The sequence below is a fragment of the Fukomys damarensis genome, unplaced genomic scaffold (genome assembly GCF_012274545.1).
Source record: "Fukomys damarensis isolate Sample0158 unplaced genomic scaffold, DMR_v1.0_HiC HiC_scaffold_35, whole genome shotgun sequence".
Classification (NCBI taxonomy): Eukaryota; Metazoa; Chordata; class Mammalia; order Rodentia; family Bathyergidae; genus Fukomys; species Fukomys damarensis.
Window position 1 is genome coordinate 53,866,129 of NW_022900947.1, and position 6,966 is coordinate 53,873,094.

A 6,966-nucleotide genomic window follows, 5' to 3' on the forward strand; every position below is an offset into this window, starting at 1 on the left:
CTATCCATTATCCCCTGTTGTGGCAGGTGTTCAAGGCAGTGTAACTGGACCAGGAAAGGCATGGGGCCTTGTTTCTGAGGCTCTTGTGGATTTCTTCTGGATGGGGATGGGTGCTGGTTACTCCATGTATGTTCTACTGTCTTTGGGACAGGCTCCTTATATATGGAGACTGCTGTGGACTTCCAGACATGACTGTAATTCCTGCACCTGCTCAAAGAAGGATCACATCTATCCATGAGCAACATGGGCAAATTTCTATAAGCCCAGTGACAGCAGAACAGTAAGTTGTGTCTCGTGGGTATTCAGAGTACCAGGAAGAACAGGAAGCCATTAATCCTTGCTGCTTAATCAGGCAGAAACTAAACTATTATATCAGGTAGGGACTGTGTCCAGGGCTCTGAATGAATTCAAGGTACAGACTGTAATGTGTCAGGTTGCTTGGAACACTTATGTAAATCTAAGTTGCTCAGGAACTGGTCCTAGATAACAGACAGACTTTGGTGGGTGTAGGGTTGGAGAAGTCAGTGAAAGGTCAGTGTAGGCTCAAGGAAGCCAAGGGTGATGAGTATGGATTCAAATCTTACCAGTGGTAGATATGTGTCCTGAATGATTGTCCCAATTTTCTTGGAGTAAAATGCAGGCTCCCAGCACTTACTCAAGTGTGGTAAGGCCAAATATGAAGATGTCCAACATTGGCAGTGGTTGCTTCTTTATGCACTCAGAGTTTGAGATCATATGGGTGGGTCAGTGGAGGGAGAAGCTCCCTAGTCACTTTCTCCTGTTGTGTGCCAGCAAAGCATGCTGCCAGGCTGCAATATCCTCTGTTTGGTAGAAGGGCAAAGGAGGCCAGAGGGGTAGACACCAAGTCTATCCTGTGTGGCTTAACTCTGCCATGCCACTTGGATCACACCATCTATTTGAGAATTTCTCAAAATGGTAGTTTGATGTTGCATGCACCTTGAGGTCCCTCAGGAAGGCTTTCAGACTGCCTTTTGCACCTTTTAAACATACATATATATATATATACACACACACACACACACACATATATATATGTATATATAGATATACATGTATCTTCTTTCAAAATGATATTTTTGCATCAGATGTGAGTCCCTCCCTTCTTCCCATTACTTATGTTTTCAACTGATCTTCTCTGAGTCTGTCTGAAGCAACTCCTCTATTCCATCATGTTGCTCTCTACTTTGGCCATGGCTTATTCAAAAGTGTATTACTAGGCCAGGGATTTAGCTCAGTGGTTCTGCCGCCTGTCTTGCAAGGGCAAAGACCCAAGTTCGAAGACCCGGCTAAAAAAAAAAAAAAAAAAAAAAGTGTATTATTTAATGCCTATGCATCTTCATGATTTCTTTGGTTTCTTTTACTATTGATTTCTGACTTCAGTGAGCCATGGTCTGATAATATGCACGGAATAATTTTGATTCTTTTGCATGTTTTTAAGCATGGTTTACTTGTCAGTATGTCTGTACTCAAGAGAAGGTTTTATATGCTGTGGAGTAAAATACATACTCTGCTATTTTTCCATGGAATAGACTGTAGGTATATATTAGGTCTATTTGAAGGTTTAGTTCAAGCTTGATATTTCTTTGTTGATTTTGACGTACTTGGTCTGTCTATTTGTGATAGAGTGTACTATAGATTCCATTACTATTTTGTTTATATTTATCTTAAAATTTTTGCCCAGTAGTGTTTGTCTTATGCAGTTTGGTTCACAGAAGTTCAATGTGTATGTTTATAATTAATATCTCTAGTATGGAGACCTCTTTAGACTTTTAAGAGATGAACTGGGAATGGCTAAAGAGAATTCCCTCTGCATGAAGATCTAAGCCCTCTGTTTGTTTGTGAGGAGAGGCTGCCTAGGTCTCTATTGAATGGGTTACAGTACTCTTAATGATGCAAATGTATTCCAGATATTTGTATGTAAAGAAAACAAATTATTAAAAATAACTTTGCCACTTTGTCAGTAGGAATGAGATCAGCAACAATATTAACATTAAACAGTCTGAATATTGACATACCCTAAGAACCATTAATGTCTCACAGTTAACCAAAGAAAAATATGTATAATTGTAAGGTAAATACTAAGGTAAGCATAATATTGATGTTCATAAAATTTACTTAATGTAACTATACTTTAAGTAAAAATAGGTCAGTAATCAAAAGTAAATTGCATTGACTTTTCAATATAAAATTCAGAAGTTGTCCAGTAACAGAACAGTTAGATAATTAGAAAGAAAGTATGTTTTAAAATTTAATTAGTGATGAAAGGGAGAGTAAAGTTTATTAGAGGAGGGTTGGGGATTTAGCTCAGTGGTTTTATCACCTCCCAAGTGCGATTCTAAGTACAAAAAGAAAAAAAAAATATGTTAGAGGATTTTTTTGAGGAACAAGAGAAAACTTGATCATATTAGATAGGGGTAAGAGAAAAGAAAAAGATAAAAATAAATGGTTTCATTGCAGGATCTAAAATATTGGCAACCAGCAATCCACATGAATCTCAATCTACTTTTATGACCTTTTTTTTTGTGTATATGAGGTGCCCTTTACTCTTGTTACCCTCTATCTAAGCATACAAGATTGTGCAACAATCCAAGCCATCCAAGTGTGTCCTTGCTCAAGTGGGTAGGCAGGGAAAGCAAACAGATCACTGTTTAATATATTTCTGTTATTACAGCAGGTTATGTAGATTTTCTTTCTTTTTTCATACATTATAGAATGCTTTTATTGATATTTCTTCATCTAATCTTATTATCACATATGTTGTTTACACTATTCTCTTACAAATTATTCTGGGTTTATGTTGTTTGTAGTAGTAATATCTATTCTCAGATCTGTCTTTATTTCTCAATGCTTCTTTATTATAGATCATTATTAAAAGATGTTTTAATAAATGTCCATCTTTAAAAGAAATGCTTCAATTTGTTGATCTAGTGATCACTATATTTTCCTTTTGATTTTGTAGAGATATAACACGTGCTTTTGATGTGATATCTTTTGCTTCTTTTTATTTTGTTTTTTACTATGGCATAACCAATTTTTATTTTCTCCTATATGATGCTCTAGTAAATTTCACTATCCCTCAATCTTTAGTATTTTGTGAATTTTCTACTTTTTATTGAGTTTATTGGTATATTCTAGGTATACAGTACAGTTGCATTCATTATTGGGATCTTGTACCTTTACATGACAGGTTTTGGTTCTCATTTTTCCCCTTGTCCCTGCCCTGCCTTCACCCCCTGCTCCCCTCCCCATTTACAAACACTTTATTTCCATTTTTTCATATTTTTTTCCTTTCCCTTATTCCCTTTCCCCTACCCTTCCCTCTTTACCTACGCCTTTAGCCCTTTTCTTCCTATTTCACATTGTTAATTATCTCATTAGCATCTTGTGTACTATTATAGTTTTTCACACCAGAACAATTCGGTAATTAACCCATGTGTGACTTATTTATTGCACTTAGGAGTATAACCTCAAAATGCATCCATTTTCCTATGAATGACCTAATTTCTCCTTCTTTGTGGCTGAGTTGTATTCCATTTTATAGAAAAACCACATCTTGCTTATCCAGTTTTCAACTGATGGGCAAATGGGCTGTTTCCAAGCTTTAGCTATTACAAATGGTGCTGCTATAAACATAGGTGTACATATGTCACTGTGATATGATTCTTTTAATTCTTTTGGAAAGATACCCAGCAGAGGTATGGCTGGGGCAAATGGAACCTGTAGTCCCAGCTCTTTGAGGTATCTCCATATGGATTTCCATAGTGGTTGCACCAGTCTGCACCTGCACCAACAATGGAGAAGGGCTCCTTTCTCCCCACAACTCTTGTAACATTTGATATCGTGCGATTTCTTGTTAGCAGCCATTCTGGAAAGGGTGAGGTGGAATCTCAGTGTTATTTTCATCTGCATCTCTTGAATGACTAGTGATGTAGAACATTTTTTCATATATTTTCTTGCTGCTTTTACTTCTTTGTCTGAGAAATGTCTGTTCATTTTAGATGCTCATTTTTGAATTGGCTCTTTATATTTTGGGGGACTAATTGTTTTGTTATCTTTATATATTCGAGTTAATAGTGCTTTGTTTGAGGAGCAGCTCGTAAAAATTTTTTGGCGCACTGTAGGTTGTCTCTCAGTTCTGTTGATGGTTTCTTTTGCAGTGCAGAAGCTTTTTAATAAGATGAGATCCCAGCTGTTGATTCTTTCTGCTAGTTCCCACATGCTACTGAGAATTTGTTCATAAAGTCTTTCCCTATGCCAATTTCTTCCAAAGTTCTGCCTAACTTATGTTCCAGCAAGTTTAGTGTTTCTACTTTAATATCTGGATCTTTAATCCACTTCAATTATATTTTTCTTCATGGTTAAAGATATGGATGTAGTTTTAATCTTGACAAGTTGAAATTAAGTTTTCCATCACCATTTATTAAATAGGCTATCTTTCCTCCAATGGGGATGGTCAGCTCACTTGTGAAAGATAAGGTAGCTGAGTTCATCTGGAATTGTTTTTGTGTCTTCCACTCTGTTCCACTGATCCTCATGTCTATTTTTTGCCTGTACCATGGTGTTTTTATCACAGGGGCTTTGCAGTGCAGTTTCAAACTGGGAAATGTTATACCCACTGCCCCATCTCTGTTGCCTAGATTGGCTTTTTCTATTCTAGGTCAGTTATGGTTCCAAATAAATTTTGGATTATTTTTTCTAGTTCTATGAACTATAGTGCTGGAATTTCAATTGGCAGTGCATTGAATCTGTATAGCAGTTTTGGTAGTATGGCCATTTTCACTATGTTGATTCTTCCCACCCGGGAGCAGGGGATACCTTTCTATTTTTTCATATCCTCTTCGATTTCAATTTCAGTGTGCTGTAGTTTTCAGTGCAAAGGTCTTTTCCTTCTTTCAGTAGGTTGATTCTTTGGATGCTACTGTGAAAGGAATTGTTTTCCTGATTTCTCTCTCAGTGAGTCTTTTATTTGTGTACAAGAAGGCTATTGATTTTTGGATGTTGACCTTGCATCCTGCCACTTTGCAAAAAGTGTCAATTAAGTCCAGAAGTCTTTTGGTGGAATTTTTTGGCTCTTCAATGTAGAGTGTCATATCATCAGCAAATAATGACAGTTTAACTTTTTCCTTTCCTATCTTTATTGCTTTAATTTCTTTTTCTTGTCTAATTGCTAGAGTTTATGTTTCCAGAACTATATCGAAGAGGAGTGTTGATAGGGGGCATCCTTGTCTTGTTCCTGATTTTAGTGTGAAGGTTTTCAGTTTTGGGCCATTTAATATGATGTTGGCTGTTCGTTTTTCATAGATAGCATTAATTAAGTTGAGATATAGACCATTTGTTCCGATTTTTTGCAGGGTTTTTACCATGAATGAGAGTTGGTTTTTGTCAAATGCTTTTTCTGCCTCTATCAAGAGGATCATGTGGTTTTTGTCCTTGACTTTGCTAATATAGTGTATTACTTTTATTGAATTGCATATGTTGAAACATCCTTGCATCCCTGCAGTAAATCTGACTTGGTCAGGATGTACGATCTTCTTGATGATATTCTTTATTCTCTTTGCCAGTATCTTGTTAAAGATTTTTGCATCTATATTCATTAAGGAGATAAGTTTATAGTTCCCCTTTTTAGTTGCATCTTTCCGTGGTTTGGAAATCAAAGTAGTCCTTGCTTCCAGGAATGAATTTGGAAGTATTGCTTCCCTTACAATTTCATTGAGAAGTTTGAAGAGTAAAGGCAGTAGTTCTTCTCTAAATGTCTTGCAAAATTCAACAGTGAAACCATCTGGACCTGGGCTTTGTTTGTTGGTAAGTTTTTAATTGCATTTTCAATTTCAATGATTGCAATTGAGCTGTTTAAAATGTTTTTAATTTCTTTTTTCAACTTTGGTAATTCATAAGCATCTAGAAGTCTGTCCATTTCTTCTGTTTTCCATTTTATTGGTGTACAGGTTCTCATAGTAGGTATTCATGATCCTCTGGATTTCTGTTGGATCTGTGTGACTTCAGTGTTTTCATTCCTGATTACATAGATGGGAGTGTTTTCTTCCCTTTTTTTGATGTTTTCCTAAGGGTTTATCAATTTATTTATTCTTTTAATAAAAACCAACTCTTCAATTCATTCATTTTTCTGGTGTCCTTTTCTTAGTTTTGATTGCATTGATTTCTGGTCTAATGTTTATAATTCCCTCTCTTATTCAAGCTTTAGGTTTTTCTTGCCTTTTTTCTTTTTTTTTCTAGAAGGCTAAGATTCATCATTACATTGTTTATTTGAGATCTGTCTGCTTTCCTAGTGTGAGCACTCAGTGCAATTAATTTTCCACGTAGAATTGCTTTCATTGTGTCCCATAGATTCCTGTATGTTTTATTAGCATTTTGTTTATTTGTGAAAACTGTCTGATTTCTTCTTTAATTTCCTCCGTGATCCATTGATTTTTCAGGAGAGTGTTGTTTAATTTCCATGTGTTTGTGAAGTTCCTACTTTTTCTTATGTTATTGATCTCCAGCTTAATTGCACTGTGATCTCATAATATGCAGGGAATAACTTTGATTCTTTCACATTTACTCAAACCTGTTCTGTGAGCTAGTGTGTGGTCTATCTCGGGGAATGACCCATGTCCAGCTGAAAAGAATGTATATTCTGATTTTTTGGGGTGGCACACTCTACAGTTGTCTAATAAGTCCATTCATTCAAAAGCTTTATTCAGTTGTAGTATTTCATTGTTTATTTTTTGCCTAGATGATCTGTCTATTTGTGATAGTGGGGTATTTAGATCCCCCACTACAATTTCATTAGTGTTTATTTGGTTTTTCATGTTACATAGAATTTGTTTTATATAGTTGGGGGCATTAATATTTGGTGCATATATGTTTATGATTGTCAACTCCTCCTCTTGAATTTTTCCTTTGACAAGGATGTAGTGCCCTTCTTTGTCTCTCTTAATGAGTTTT